The following is a 12,147-nucleotide window of genomic DNA, read 5'->3' on the forward strand; positions in this document are numbered from 1 at the left end:
CCTCTCTATCAAAATATAAAATTGTAGGATCTGCCAAATGATACTGCATTAATAGAGATGACTTGACATTAAAAAATGATGTCATCTGAATGGAAATAACAATGCATCCAAATCATTAATACATTAATCCCATTCTCTACACCACATCCAAGATGAGAGGCAATCCTCTGGCAAAACCCAGCTTCAGAATTTTAGGGGAGAAATAGGGGATGAAAGATGAAGGGTGGGGGAGTAACTGAGGAAAGGGTCTAGCAAATTACTCTCAAAATCCCCAACCTAAACTCTGCTTCCTCTAGAAAAGGACCAACTTTTCTGAGTTACAGGCTATGGAAGCAAGGCAAAGGGGTGACTCTGTGGCTTGGTTCTTAAAAGCCAGCTGGTAACTCTGCTCTCCGAGGACAAAGCAGGGCTAGAAATGGTGTCACCAGGTCATCCCCCAACTCCAAGCAGAGGTGTACTGGAGCCTGGACAAATAAATGGCCTTGTGTTTTAGGAGCTCCCAGAAAATACTCACATACTGGGCTTGCAAACAGGAGCATTCCTGGGCTCTGGTGCCCCACAGGGCAGGCGCAAGCCCAGCTCTGCCTCTCTACTAAGCAGTCTTGGGCAAGCAGCCTGACCTCCAGAAGCCCCAGTTTCCCCACCTGTAAAGTGGGGACTATACTCTCCCTTCCTCCATCGGATTGTTAAGGGCACTGAAATATGTCTGTGCACTGAGCTTAGCACACAGTGGGCATTCAAATCGGGGCCGGTGTGATCTTTTAGCCTTCCTCCATAGCTTGCTGTCAGGTCTAACACGCTACTCAGCATATTGATCTGGTGCCAGCAAGCATTGCACATAATCTAACTTAAAAGAAAACTTGTAACCACTACCAGAAGAAATAAAAACATCAACAGGACAGTGGGTCCAAGACTAAAGCAACTGCACAGAAGGCTGTCTGTCCCTCAGTTTCTCTGCGCTACCACAGCCAGAAGGTGTCACTGTGTGAAATGGACATACGGAACCAGAGACTTAACCAGTACTGTGCACTCCAAGAAAACTGAAAGAAGTAAAAGGGTAAGGAAGAGAGGAAATTAAAGGCGCAAGTGACTCACTCGGACTTTGGTCTAAAGAATCCAAAGCTCTAAAGATAAGGACGAACTACACACCTAAAGGCATAGGATCCTATACACAAAATTAAGCAGTCCCTGCAAAATTCCCAGGGCAGGGCAGAAACGTGCACCCAACGTGTCATTGAGTTCCTAAGGGAGGGATCCCCATTCATTTCTGGGTCCCAGTGTTTGCGCACACACCAAGTGTCAATCACGCTCTAGGCTAGGGCCCTGCCCATAAGCCCTTCCTTGTTGAAGTGATCAATTCCGATTCTTGGCAATAATCCCTTTAAAAGGCCAGCTGCTGCTGTCTAGTCACTGATGCCGACCCTTTCCAGGTGGGAAAAAAGAAATCAATACAGCCAACGCCTAGATGGGGAGGCAAATTTAAAGTGTAAAGCCCTGTGAAACGCCGGAACCCACAGAGGGGGAAGGGTCCCGCGGCTCCCGGGGGTCAGGCAGGAAGGGCGCGAGCGGGGGGAGGGCCAGCCCTGCAGGCGTGGGCGCGCGGGGACTCTTATTCTGACACGGGATCCGCAGCCGCCGTCGCCGTCGCCGCGGGGTTCAGCGCCGCGGCCCGGCCAGCCCGCGACCCCCGCCCGGGACCCTCGCCCTGCGCGCCCACGTGCCACCGCCCCCCAGCCCGTCCCGGCCGCTGGGAAGCTGCGCCTCTCGGCCCGACCCCTCCCCCGACCCCAGAGGAAGCGCAGGAGGAAGAGGAGCGACGACGCGACTTTCCAGGACCCCCGCCCGGCCCGGCCCCCACGTGCCCGGGCGGCGTCGGAGCGCGGAACTTTCCAGGGCAGCGCAAGAAAGACGCTCCCAGAATAAAAGCAGTACTCGCTCGCTCTCACTTTTCCATGCTCACACAGGGGTCCCTCACAGCCCCCCGACCCTCCGACCCTGCCCAGCCCACACCGCCCCTGCCGCTCCAGTCTCCCTCGCACGACCTCGGCCCCGACCCCAGCCCCCGCCCCCCGCCAAGTTTGGTCCGGAACTTACCGGGCCGCGGGCCGGCCGGGCCCTAGGACAGCGCGCGGGTTCAAGGGGCCGCGGGGCCGGGGTCGGGGTCGCCTGCGGGGCCGGGCGGCCGAGGGGCTGGGGGCGCCGGGCCGCGCGCGCTCGCTCCGCCTGTGGGGCCGCCCGGGCCCGCGGCGCTCGCTCCGCCGGTCCGCCCGCCCGCCCGCGCCGCCGGCCAGATAATGCGCCCCTCGGCCGCACACATGGAGCCCGGCGCCGGCGTCACCGCCTGGGACATGCGCACCAGGTCAGCGCGCCCGGCCCGCGGCCCCCAAAACACCGGGGAGCTCTTAAAGGCGACGCCGCCCGCCCGCGCCCGGCTGGGCGGGGCCAGTGGGTTGGGGCGGGACCTGATGGTGGTGGGCGGGGTCAGGCAGATCGACACCGCCCCGGAAGCACCGCCCCTCCTGACCGCGCTCCACTGGACGCCCGGCCCCGCGCGCCGGTTTCCCACGAGGGCTCGGGCGGGCTTCTGCCGCAGGGTTAAGGGGGTCGTCGCCAGCTCACCCGCGGCAGAGCCGGGCGGGCCGCGCCCAGGGCTGACTCACGACGCGCTCACTGCTGACCTCGCTCCAACTGAGCCGCGAGACCTCAGGCAACTGCTTCTGAAAACCAAGGTTAGAATGCCACCCCCGCGGGGTCGTCACACAGAAGTTCCCCTCCAGGAGAGCGGCGAAACCGTAATTCTTCCAGCGCAGTAAAGAGAGTTCTACAAAGCAAGCTCCAGACCCACCCACTTCACAGACACTTCAGGGATGACTGCTCTCCCTCTCCAGTTACCTCCCAATCTGCCCCCGTGCCTCTGGGAGAAGGTGAAACCCCCCAAGAAAGCAAATCTGCACCCTTCCCTCTCCAGTGACTTGGAGGAAACACGGGAAACAGTCTAACCTGAGAGAGGATGGGCTTTGGAGATGTTCAACTACATAAAACAAACACAGTTTTAATAGGGAAAATAAAATATCTAGTATCACAAGAAGCTCTCAATATCAAGATTAGGTTCTGAAGAATCACCAAAAAGGGCCCTTTCCATGTTCTTTTTACAGCGTTAAAACAAATAATTCATGATGAGACACCTAGATAACATATCCTAATACAAGTGAAACAAAAGTTTCACCAAACATACCTTGCAATGTACCGATATTTTCTATTTCATGTTTTAAAAAGAATCAATGTAATTCCAACCCACAGTTGGTCTTGACCCCAAACTTTAAAAACAATGTAGAATAAGTTTTACAAATAAAATTTTCTGCTATGTGCCCCCACCCCAATAAGAAGTTTAAAAAAAGCCCATTTTAATTGGGTTGAGTTCCACACCTAATTGGCAACTTTTTATTGTTGATTCCACCCCCAATCAATCCTACCCCCAAAATCTTCCAAGGGCTTAATGCCAATGTCTGGCACAACTTCCCCAGGGCCAAAAGAGAAGCATTCCTTAAACTAAAAATGATACAAAATACAAGTTGTTGTCCCCCAAACACCTTCCCTGACTTGTCAGCAATTTGCTTTGCTACAAAGAAATTCAAATGTTCAAATTCAAAAACCAAACAAAAATAGTTTATTCTCAAACAGGTGACCTGGTATAGGAATGCAGGAAACTCCCTAATCCCATATGCAAAGATAGTTTAAAGCAAATGATTTTCACTCTAATTCGGCAGCTGTTTATTTTGAGAACTGCTTTACTCGACGATTAATCAGATGATGTATATTAAAGCAATATAAGCAAAATATTACCTCACTGCTCCTCACCTGGGTCTTGATTAATGCCAACTTAACTATAAACAGAGCAAAGTGTGGTCAGGTGGGAGACCCAAGACTTGAGATTGACACAGGGATTCCAGAATCTGAGCTGGCAAACCCTGTACGAGTCACCAAGGTGACAACCATCCTGTTTTAAAGAGGGAGGCATGGGACTTCCCTGGTGGCACAGTGGTTAAGAATCCGCCTGCCAATGCAGGGGACACGGGTTCGAGCCCTGGTCCGGGAAGATCCCACATGCCGCAGAGCAACTAAGCCCGTGTGCCACAACTACTGAGCCTGCGCTCTGGAGCCCGCGAGCCACGACTACTGAAGCCAGCTCCCCTAGAGCCCATGCTCTGCAACAAGAGAAGCCACCACAGTGAGAAGCCCACGCTCTGCAACAAGAGAAGCCCGCGCTCCGCAACAAGAGAAGCCCCCGCTCGCCGCAACTAGAGAAAGCCCACGTGTAGCAATGAAGACCCAACGCAGCCAAACATAAATAAATAAATTTATGAAAAAAAAAAAGAGGGAGGTATCAGCTGTGACATATTAATGACACACCCCTATGGACTGAGGTGTGCACTGGTGACAGGTGGGCTGCTCCAGGGGACAGTGCCAACTTCTCCAGCTGGGAAAGGGTGCAATAGAGTTTATTTCTGTGATAGGAAGAGAGGGCCAAGTGTGTAGATGGAAAAAGCGATAGTGAATCCAGACCTGTTTGGGGTCCCAGATGCTCAGGCAGGTGAATGCTGAGACTGCTTGGCCTAAAGACCTTGTGCCTATAGTACTGGACTAAACAGCAAATAGTTCAGCTGGGTGATTATGAAATATGATGCAATCACCTTCAGATGCCATTCTAAAACTGAAGAAACCCTAATTTAAGAGACAACTAGGGCTAGAACCATGTTTCTCCTGAAGTTTTTCCCCTCTGCCCTAAAAACAAGGCAGTCAATTAATAGTTATGGGTACCAGTTAACATGATACTCTAAAAACACTTCTGTTATTAAGTTAAACAAAAATTTCTGCCGAATTCACTTCATATCCTTCAGACCAGATCCTTGCTAATAATAGCCAAGCCTCCTTCCACCCTAACCACTGCAGAAATATTCTAATTATCTTTCTAATGTACTATTAGGTAAACTTCCAAAAACCATCTGAGCTAATTCCTGTACAACAAAGGGACTGAAGAAAAGAAATTTGGGCCAAATTCCATGTTCGTGTCCTCTTTTATAAAGTAGAAATTGGTCAAAGGCTCAACAATAGTGTGAAACCGACTGAAAAGGAGTAGCATCACCTACTAAATGTTTAAGGTACTGTACTTTTGGGGTTTTAATCAGAAAATGTCTTTAAAGTTCCTGGTGGACAAAATGTAAGATGTCTTACATGATAAACACTGGTCAACAAGAACCATCTAAGAGACCACTCATCACAAGGGTTTTGTAGGCTGGGGAGCCTGTAGGCACCAGCTCCAGAAGTTCGCAGGCTGGTGGCACAGAAAGACATAGAATGCTTTCAATGCAGAAAATGCATTCATAGAAAAGACAGGAATCACAAAGGAAGAGGCTGCTCCCCTCCCTGGAGAGGGGTCTGGGAGATCTTTATGGATGTGACATTTGAGCTAGCTCTTAATGGATGAGCATCCCAGGCATCCAGAACAGCAGAAGCAAGGGCTAGAGCTGGCTACTCCTGGAGTGTGAGGGCTTTGGGGCAGACAGGGCTGCAAAGGGACAGATTCATTAACCTTTAAACTTTCTAGGTGGCTTTCTCTCTCAGAACACGGAATGAACTGTCGACCACTTACTTCAATTCACAAGCTAAGCAGACCTAGTTATGTAGACTTTAAGCAATTTTTAGATTACTGCTATCAAACAGTGACACTAGGCTCCCTTTTGTTTTTTGAGAAGCTTTCCAAAGAATAAACAGGTTGTTCATTCAAAAGTGTACCAAGTTTCGGACTTCCCTGGTGGCACAGTGGTTAAGAATCTGCATGCTAATGCAGGGGACATGGGTTCGAGCGCTGGCCCGGGAAGATCCCACATGCCGCAGAGCAACTGGGCCTGTGCGCCACAACTACTGAGCCTGCGCTCTAGAGCTCACGAGCCACAACTGCTGAAGCCCATGCGCCTAGAGCCCGTGCTCCTCAACAAGAGAAGCCACCGCAATGAGAAGCCCGCGCACCACAACAAAGAGTAGTCCCCGCTCACCGCAGCTAGAGAAAGCCCGCACACAGCAACAAAGACCCAGTGCAGCCAAAATTTTAAAATATAAATAAATTAATTAATTTACAAAAGTGTACCAAGTTTTAAAAAAAAAGTACCTTTATGAAAAAGAGCACTACTTTCCACACTTTGCATTTTTAGTACTCTAAAGTCTAAAACTATTTTCATTGAGTTTAGGGACAATATAACCACAATCTCTAAGAGGATTATTTTAAAGTTTCTTATTTCACCCCATATTCATGCTCAGATGGTGAGATTGCAAAGCAATTGGTTGGGAAAGGAAAGGAAAAGATTCATTTCTATGTGAATTTGATTTCCCTAGTACTTTGATATTTTTGGTACTTTTTTCAAGGACCAGAAAATAGTTAAAGGGACTATGCTTTATGAAAAATACAATACTCCCAACACGTTACAGCTTCTACAACAAATGTCATTTTTAAAATCACAACACTTTTACACTAGATTAGGAGTTTGTGGGAGACAGATAAGCACCCATCTGCCCCATCCCTGTCGTGTATGCAGAAAAGCTCTCTGAAGCACAGCTCTCTAGAGATGAGCCACTTTGTCAACATGTGTTTGTTTTGAGTATCGTTTCTAACCATAATTCTGAATGCTTAGTGTCGATGCAACATGGAGTTCAGGCTCCATCTGCAGTTAGTCTCTGTGTGGCCCTGACGATATCCCACTGTTACAGGGCTCTGAGCACAAATGCTTCCCTAAAGGGTTAAATACAAACTGCTCAGAAGTATCATTGTGAACCGGAAGTGTATCTCCCACTCTGTCTTCATCTGCATGTGTCACCAGTTGGCAAGGAATATCTCTTTTGTGTCTATATATGGCTTACAAAAAAAAAAATATGCATATCTAATTTAGGTCAATTTTAAGTCTTTGAAAAGTTAGTAAGTGAACCATGTTTTCTGTGAATTAAAGAATTAACAGGAAAAAAATCAGAAAACTACCAGAAAAAAAAAATGCTATATGACAGTCTTAAGTCTAGAGATCAACATATTCAAACCTGCTTAACAAAGAAAGAGTATTAGTCACATCAGTGGCCTGCTAATAAACATCCTTGGTTTAGACATGAAGAAAAACATGTTTTAAAAACTTGGTATCCAGTTCACATCCCCCTCCCCAGTTATTAAATGGCAGATCTTCCAACCTAACATAGGAAAGAGGAAAACATTCCTCCCCAAAGTTTTCCTAATAGGATGAATACTCCCCTTCACTGGTGCCCAGCATTTCACTATAGGAAATTCAGGAGGCGGGTCTTTCTAGTTTTCTCCTTCACAGCTTGATAACAAACACCATGTCCTCTTGCATGTTGACCTAGTCAGGCCTATAATTTTACCGACTCCTGGTTTGGGAGCAGTAAAATCTTTTTTTCAAATTTGGGTCAAAAATCAACCTTCAATAGAGATACTTTAAGAGGTTAAGTATAAAGTTTAAAGCTTTATAAATATAAAGCCTAAACCTTGAAAATGTCATGCAAGTTAAAAAACTGTTCTGGGGACTTCCCTAGTGGCGCAGTGGTTAAGAATCTGCCTGCCAATGCAGGGGACACGGGTTCAATCCCTGGCCTGGGAAGATCCCATATGCCGTGGAGCAACTAAGCCCATGCACCACAACTACTGAGCCCACGTGCTGCAACTACTGAAGCCCACGCGCCTAGAGCCCGTGCTCTGCAACAAGAGAAGCCACCGCAATGAGAAGCCCGTGCACTGCAACGAAGAGTAGCCCCCACTTGCCACAGAGAGCGAAGAGAAAGAAAGCCTGTGCGCAGCAACGAAGACCCAACACAGCCAAAAACAAAAACAAAAACAAAAAACTGTTCTGCTGTGTTAAGAGTTTTAGACCAGCTTAAATGACAATTCTCAAAGGAAAAAAATTCAGAAGCAGCCCCCATTATCTGTCCTCCTGAAACTCCACGTAGAACTGCATACTATTATAAATAGAGTCTGCATGGTCTGATTTCACTGGCCATCATTGGTTTCTGATTGAAAATACTTATTCAGAGCTCAATTTAAATATTATTTTAGAGTTCAATCTTGAATCCTACTATGGCACATTTTATAAGACTCTCTACCTTTGAAGGTAACTTTGAGCTTTTCTTACCAAAGGTGCTCAGTTCAAACTCTGATTTTTAGGTGAGCATAACCTCCTCAGGTCAAGGGAACTCACCAGATTGTTTCTTTACCTCCAGGTCCCTGACGGTGCTGTTTCTTTACCTCCAGGTCCCTGACGGTGCTGTTTCTTTACCTCCAGGTCCCTGACGGTGCCCATGCCGTTCCTCTCCTGGGAATGAGTAGCCACCTAAAAAGTAGCTCTCCCCATCGCCCCTTCCTTTGCAGGCTCTCCTTCCGCAATCCAACTGCAGCATTTTACTGCAGTTCTCAGTTTCATGCACTTGTTTTTTCCTAGTAGCATATGAGCTCCTGTGTCCAGCCAGGTGCCCGACCCTTAGCAAGTTAAATGAATATTTCCATCACACTCAAAAGTAAGGCTTTTCCTATAACATACTATAGCCACATAGAGTGTAGGTTTGAGCCTTTTCCCTAGTTACCCTGTCATGCTTCAGGAGGCACTGCAAGTCCATATGGTACACCAAGGTGAGGTGGTGGTGGCGGCGGCAGCAGCAGTGTAAGGCTATGATGAACTAAGGGAACCCACTGTCAAAAATCAGCCAATCCGGGAACCTCTAGATCATCAGCCCACAGTCATACACAGCAGCCTGTGGCCCCAACGTGGACTGGTTTGCTCTTGGGCAGTATTAACTGCCATAGATAGCTATCCAAACTTGGGTGCCAACCTCAAGAGGAATAGTCAGCCTTGGTATGATTCTGCTAACAACCACCTTTACTAGGCACCTACAACAATCCAGCTGCTTGCTTCGTGCTTACCATCCCCACCCAACAAATGAAGAAACTGAGGCTCAAAGAGGTTAGGCCACTTGCAGTTAGGCCACCTTCCTGAGGTCACAGAGCCAGCAAGCGGCAGAATCTGGCTTTCTGACTCCAAAGTTTCTACTGCCCACAGGGCACTTTTACAAAGCAACAAAGACAAAGAACAGCAAACAATTCTCCAAGAGCACACTCTTGCAGAAGGATCTATCTACTGTCTGCTTCCTTTAGTTCTATACACATCTCCAGAGCAGCCTTTGGCAGGCAAGCTCCTGCAGGGAACACTGTGATAATGCAATAGGAAACCATCCTGTTAACCACCCTGCCAGATAGTCCTGAGTTTGTGGGTACATTAGCTGAGCCCCTAGAACTGCTAGGGGCAGGTCCACTGGTGGCTCCCAGTTCTGACAAAGCAGCTTACTGAGAAAAAAGTGATAACCTGAACATGTTTTCTACGCTCAAATTGGAGCCCAAGAACTCAGCCTGGAGTGTGGGGAACAGGAAATGAAGAGAGAGCAAGCATCCACTTCCCAAGGGCAACACAGCCCAGAGGTGGGAGTCTGGTCACGTGCACAGTTGCATTGCTTGTCCACGCCCACTTCCGGCCTGGGCCTTCCTCTTCACCTCATGAGTCAGTACTTGGGTGAAGGGAAAGGAAAAGAAGACAGACTACCAGAAACTTTCCTTGTAATATGCTCTCTCTCCCCTGCTGGGCCCTGGGCCCTGAATGAGTATCCACCCCGGCCCTCTGGCTCCACCCCTCACAAACACACCTACTTAAGAAAAGCACCTGTCACATAATTGATCTATGTGGACTAACATCAAATCTGGGCCACAACATAGGAAGATCAAAATAGTGCTTCCCCAGTCCCAATACAAGAGGGAACCCTAGGGCAGAGGGAACTCTGTGCACCAAGAACCTACTAATACATGACAAAGCAGTCCACCTATTTGAAATCTCACTTTTCCTATGCCATAAACAACAGCCAAGCAGTACCCTTGTCTGATTTTTTTTTTTTTTAAGATTTAAAACAAGGCGAGAAGGGCTTTAATAGCTGTTTATCTCTTTGCATAATATGCACTGCCATGAAGAAATGTCACAGGATTCCAAAAACACACTGCTACCAACTTCAAGAAAAGTAAAGCTGAAAATGCTCCTGGCAATAACCATTCCAGACTCTCTTTTGTTTCTCCAAGACTACAGCCACAGTCATCCTGGATCAACTAGTGCCAAAAGCCAACAATCAACCGGGAAAACACCATAATTTCTGCTTCCTTTCAAAGGGAGGAAACAGAAGAAAGGAGTCCAGTGAGGAAATTAGAAGGGTAGTAAGGTTTCACTTCCAAACCTCCAAGAAACTCCACCCCAAGCTCCCAACATCCAGGAATATGCCCAAAGAAGCCCTGAGATATTCTTTCATTCATTTGTTTACTTGTCTGTGACTGGGATGTAAGATCCTTGAAGGCTGACTGCATCTGTCCCTGGGGGCCCAGCTCACTGCTAGGCCCCCAGCACCCGGCATGGTGTGCCTAGCACATCACTGGCACACATTTATTGCTGAATTATTTGCTGGCACAGGAAGTTATATGAGCCAGAAAATCTAACACTTTCTATTTTTCAATCCAATTTTAGTTGCATTAAAAAACAAAAAAACAAAAAAATCCTACCTTATGGCCACACAGGAAAACTTGTGCCAAGTTAAGCCCTTACTTGAGTGTTTAAACGTCCCTTATAGGCCAGTTTGGAGGGATAAATTCATATTCAAACAATGCACCAGTGTAAACAAAAGCAGCCAGGCTGCAGAGAGGATAAAGCCAAAATTAATACTAGAAATTCAAAATAACAACATCCATTCATTTGGATGGAACGACTCCATTCAGTAGTTATTCCCCAATTCCGAAGGAGGTCAACTTCTCTCTTAACATCAAAATCCCACAGGGATTTAATGCCCCCAGTGCTGCCTCCAACAGGAAGGAAACCCTGACTTCCCCAGCTATTTCAGTTACATAAATCAACAGTTTATTGTCCAGTTAGAAGCTGGGCAGTGTTGGGACCCACATACCTTTTAGAGCTGCCCACCAATGGATAACCACGTTACATTACATCTAATAAACGTACCTAGATCAACATCGTTTCTAACTATTCGAGGGTTTTTATTGCTGTAAGGATCTTTCAATTCAAAAAAAAGTTTAAAAAACTTCCCGTTAGGTAAAAGGGATTTGGTGGTGGCACCACCAACCACCAGAGTGAAGTCTGTGGCACACAAGGGACATCATAATTTCAAAAGGGATAATAATCCCCTTAAAGTTGTTTACCGTATGTTTTATATTTTAAAAATAATAAACTTTGCTCCTTTCCCATATAATGGAATAAATGTCCTTAAAAGAATTAAGAGAAATTTAAGACTGGCAGGTATTTCTTGGCTTCAATAGTAAATTCACTCTGTGTGGGGGGGGATGGGGGCAGAGGGAAGGAAAGGGGATATTTCAAGAGAGGGGGAAAAACCCTTTTCTTCAAACTTGGAAGCGGTGCAGTGGGGGCCTAGCTCAGATTTTTCACCCACTATTCACCCACAACCCGGGTTTTAGCTATCAAGGGCAAGTGCCATCTGTCCCCACATGAATAAGTGAAAAAGGCTGGGCCCAACTCACCAGCCATGATTTTAAGGCTTTCACTAATTGCTAAGATAAAACCCTCTCAAAAAAAAAAAAAAGTGTCCTGCCCACCCCAGCCTCCATCCCCAGAGTCTGAGTTAGCATCTTCACAGCTCTCTGAATCCTTGAAAACTCAAGGTGAATCCTGATCTCCTCATGGGCACTAAGCCACACACTCAATGTACTATTATTGTGTGGCAATAAATGCCTTTGTACATCACTTTTCCAGTCTTTTGTCCCCAAATCTGATCCATTACCCTAAAAGAACGGTTCTTCTTCCAAGGTTCTAACGTGTAAGAAGAGATCACTCATCAGGTAACTGCTGCATATCACTCAGTCAAGCAGTCCCAAAATATGGCCGTGATCCTTTATGGTTCACCTTCTTTTTCTTCCCACAATTCAAGCTCGTAATAATCTTCTATCTCGCCTGTGGTCTAATTATAGTAATACATCTCCATGGCCTTAACTCACAAATTACCCCATTTTACAGAGGGAGAAAGCAAGGCCAAGGCAAACACAAACCCGTC

General features: G+C 47.1%; 1 protein-coding gene across 1 annotated transcript in view; it reads right to left on the bottom strand.

Moving 5' to 3' along the window:
* The window catches only part of GATAD2A (GATA zinc finger domain containing 2A), an 86,172-nt gene extending 84,001 nt beyond the window's left edge, over window positions 1-2,171 (bottom strand). The window contains exon 1 of the mRNA XM_079703168.1: window positions 2,095-2,171. The gene's annotated coding sequence lies outside the window, so the exon portion shown is untranslated. The remainder of the gene's footprint in view (window positions 1-2,094) is intronic.
* Between the last annotated feature and the right edge of the window lie 9,976 nt (window positions 2,172-12,147).

This window comes from Hyperoodon ampullatus (assembly GCF_949752795.1).
Source record: "Hyperoodon ampullatus genome assembly, chromosome: 4".
Lineage (NCBI taxonomy): Eukaryota > Metazoa > Chordata > Mammalia > Artiodactyla > Ziphiidae > Hyperoodon > Hyperoodon ampullatus.